This window comes from Xenopus laevis, chromosome 2L (assembly GCF_017654675.1).
Source record: "Xenopus laevis strain J_2021 chromosome 2L, Xenopus_laevis_v10.1, whole genome shotgun sequence".
NCBI lineage: Eukaryota > Metazoa > Chordata > Amphibia > Anura > Pipidae > Xenopus > Xenopus laevis.
Window position 1 is genome coordinate 75,053,958 of NC_054373.1, and position 4,379 is coordinate 75,058,336.

The window sequence follows — 4,379 nt, forward strand, 5'->3', positions numbered from 1 at the left end:
GAGCAATACGCGGATGATATGCTATTTTTTATCACAAACCCGAGATCTACACATGAATTTGACATATACGGGACTCTAAGTTACTTGAAAATAAACCAGCAGAAATCTAGCTTTCTCAATATTTCTTTATCGCAACGGGAAATGCAGCATGTTCGGAACACCTGCACTTTTACGATCGAATCTTATATACTTGGGTCTTAAGTTGTTAGAAAACAAGGCTGGTGGGGTGTCACTGAATATTGTTCCACTTCTCAAGACAGTGAAATCTGATCTACAACAGTGGGATAAGCCTGGCTTCTCATGGTTTGGTCGCATTAGCATCATCAAAATGAACATTCTCCCCCGCTTCTTGTATTTGTTTCAGACGGTCCCATTCCAGATACCTAGATCGTTTTTTAAAGAATTACATTCTACCATCTCTCAATATATCTGGAAACATCGGAGGGCTAGACAGAAATTTGACAATCTTACACAGCCAAAAGCAACAGGGGGTCTGGGCTTACCAGATTTTTGGACATACCATAAAGCTGCTATCCTACAAAGAATGTTAGATTTACACATGCCTCAGACCTCCAAACTATAGACTGGTGTTGTACAAGACAGCTATGAGATTCCGCTAGACACATATTTATGGTAGCCCAAATGCGGTCGTGAAACATTAAAAACACCAGACCCAATCATTAAGGAAATTGTTGGTATTTGGGACACATTAAAGTATAGACATTGCCTTTTTTGAATGAGAACTCCAGGATTACCCCGATACTACGTAATAAAGATTTCCCTCCGGGACTGAGACCCATAAATTTTAAACATTGGACTCCATCAGCTTCGTTATGGGCCTTTCAATTGCTTAACGGCAGATCCCTTAAATCCATGGCGGATATACTACCACTGGAGAATACAACGCCGCTTGAGATGCTACGCCTATGCCAAATACATCACTTTTTGAATGCTAAAAGAATTACCGATGAAACAGGGCCGGAGGACACTTTATTTGAGCAAATGTTCACTAACTCAGATCACACTCCTCACAAAATTGCTAAAATGTATAAGATATTGATTTGCCGTACCATAACACCAATGTGCACTTTCCGACGGAATTGGGAAAAAAAATTGCTTTATACTTTTACAGAGGAAGAATGGGAACTCATAGTGACAAAGTCGTATACATCCACCAGATGCTCCAGACTGTTGGAAAATAATTACAAGATGCTCTCCCGTTGGTATGGAGTACCAATCGTTTTATCTAAGATTTTTCCCAAAGTTCCATATGTATGCTGGAGGTGTGGTCAATCAGGTGGAACTCTTTTACATATCATGTGGCAATGCCCTAACATACAATTGTTTTGGACTCAAATTAAATAACTGTTACCTCGATTCACAGATCTACCTATACCAGAATCGGCACCTTTTTTTCTTCTGCACTGAAATCAGTTGTCCCCAGCATAATATAAAAATGCTCTTATTTCTACTTTGGTAACAGTTGCAAAGTCGTTAATTCCATTATTTTGGAAATCAAATCTCATTCCTACACTTAAGGACTGGGCATGTAAGGTCAACGAGATCCACCAATTTGAAAGTTATAAAGTGGACTTTAGTAAGCCGAAGCAGCAGGAGAAGCTCACTTTAAAATGGTTCCTTTGGGTACAGTTTGTTGAATCATTGGAATATCTTACTCTTGTAACATAACTGATGCAGAAGTATTATTGCAGTATTGTTGAGACCCCTGGCATTCGACTCGATTACCAAATGCCTGTACTTTAATTTAATTATATGCACCGAAAAGTGCTTACTTCTCTAATTATTGAGCAAACACTGAGTCCGTGGAGGACCGCCCATGCCAGTTTGTCCTCTCCCCTTTTCTTTTATCCTTCTTTATTTTCCTTGGGCTTTTTTACATGTCTCTTAAGGGTTCATTTAATTATGACACAGGACAGGCATTGTTAAGCAAATGTATGATTGCTTAGACGGATGATATGTAAGAATTTAGAATTGTTACGTGCCTTGACCTTATGTTTTGAAGATGTTTTACCAATAACATTTCCTGTGATGTTCTGAAAAAGAAAACCAAAATAAAGAATTTAAAAAAAAATAGTATGCTAATGTTATACAGTATATCCACATCCCACAGCAAAGAGACCACTTACCACTTACCCACTGCCTGTTATCACTTATGGAGCCTGAATAAAAGCCGCTTTTCAAAGAAATTGTGTAGCGATTCCTGTTGTGGAGAATGGGCCATCGCTGAACGGCGATACACAGAGACTATATCCACATCCCTTTTATGAACATGATGTATTCGTTCCTCTTGTACTTTCCCTTTTACTTGTATTTCTACCACAAATGCTATGCATAAAATGTAAAAAACATGTCAAGTTATGATGCAATATCTGTTCAATAAACTCTACCTGAATTAAAAAAAAATACAGTGTGAGGCAATGGTTTATGACACCCCAGATCCACTTAACCTTTTAAAACACCGTTTTTCTGAAGGCTGAAGAAGATTTGAGCGTTGTAGAGAACAAAATAAAGTCAGAAATGGTTTGCAATGCTCAATGTGCTTCCTAACCATGAGAATAGCACCCTAGCAGGAAAAACTTGCTACTGGGGAATAATTAGCAGGCTAGATCAGCTTGCTGCTAGTGAGGGGGAGCCTCAGAGTAAAATTGAGCAACAGGCAGAGGGGGGCTGAGACCTGGGATCTGAGTGTAGCCATTTGGAGCGGCTGTTTGTTTGCTCAAAGGAAAATAAACATTGGAAAGGTACTGTGACTCTGTGGAGTTGTACTTTTGTGTGAAAATACCCTGTGTATTAGTTAGAGCCCAAGTGGGGCAAGGATTTTGTTTTATTTTATTTTGTTTGCTTTGTTTGCATTTGCTCTGTATATGTGAACAATAAATGGACTTTGCCCTGTTAAAGAATTGTCTGTTCGTCTGATCCTGCTCACAATAGTTATATCCCCCCTTAGGTTCCTATTCTGTGTGAACAACCCCAACTTGGCCAGTCTCTACGCATGTCTGACATTTTCTATACCTTTTACCAGCTTGCACTTCTCCCTCTTTAACCCTTAGTGCCACAGATCGTGGAATCTATGGTCTGTGGATCAAAGGACCAAAGTGCCACAGATCATAGATTCTACGTTCTGCAGCACTTCCGGGTTTGAGAGTGGAGGAGCGGCTGTTAGAGCCGCTTGCTCCATTGCTACACGATCCCCTGCCCCTAGGCAATGAGCAGATCAGGGGATCGAGTAGCCCCTGGGGCGCAATCGCCCAGGGGCCCCAAAGCAGTAGCAGGCACATGTTACTTACATGTCCTGCTGCTGCAGCCTGCACTGCGCCGCCCAGCTCCACACCCACAGCACCGGAACAGGTAGATAGTTGCAGAGCTCTTCCTGGGCCCCTCCACATCGTGTGCAACACTATTCAGCGACTTTTCCAGGTTAGTGCAACAATTACACACACAAACACACCAACACACACTTTTTCCTGTAATACACACTTAGATTCACACTTACACATACATTTTTGGGGATCAGGGGGGTCACTCACACACACACACACGTGCACATAATGTAATTTACCAATTCTCCAATTGTACACACGCACATCGTCTCTTTTTTGGCTGAAAATTTTTTTTATTGCCATTACGAATAGCATATTCGCTAACCGTATTGTACAATACGTTTTGTATGTTATTTCGGTGATTATATTGCAATTTTGGACATTTTGGTGCATTTTTAGCCATTTTATTGAAATTTTAGCCATTTTATTGCATTTTCAGCTCTGCATATGTTGTGTTCAGTTGTTTCTGTCCGTATAACCTATTTGGCCCAGCTAAAATATTCAAACTGTGCTTCTGACAGCCAATTACACTAGTCTGGAAAAAAAACGTTGATTTTTGTGGTTTTATTTGCGTTTCACACTTTTCTGTCTTATTTTGTTTTGATTGTAAATTTTATCTACTATATATCCATTTGGGGGTCTCTGTGCGCCACATAGTTTGGTATATCTATGCATATTGGGCATCAAAGTGTTCATAAGACCCCTGGGGCTCATATTTAGGATGTTTTATGCTGATACGTTACGAAATGTGGGGCATATAATGGAATAAAATTCAAGCTTTGTGGCGATTTTCAGAAATTTGATAAAAACCTCTACGTTCAGCATAGCTTTACAGTTTGCAAAAGACACACATATTTACCCATATTGGATTTATCAGAATGTTTAGTTTCGGAAAATATATGGTTTTCTAGGGTCTCCATACTGTTGGGGGGTCTCATGGCACATAATACATATACCAAGTGCTTAAATTGAGGTAGCCAGAGTGTCATACATGAAAATACTTATGCACTATTTGTACTTGGGGGTCTCTGTATGCCA

At 39.9% G+C, this 4,379-nt stretch overlaps 1 long non-coding RNA gene across 1 annotated transcript; it reads right to left on the reverse strand.

The window, feature by feature from the left end:
• Positions 1–973: 973 nt before the first annotated feature.
• LOC121399982 lies at positions 974–3,450 on the reverse strand. Its single transcript, XR_005965400.1, has 2 exons — positions 2,155–3,450; positions 974–2,054 (listed from the first exon to the last, which is right to left on the reverse strand). It is a non-coding gene; the product is annotated as an uncharacterized LOC121399982 (long non-coding RNA).
• Positions 3,451–4,379: the final 929 nt, after the last annotated feature.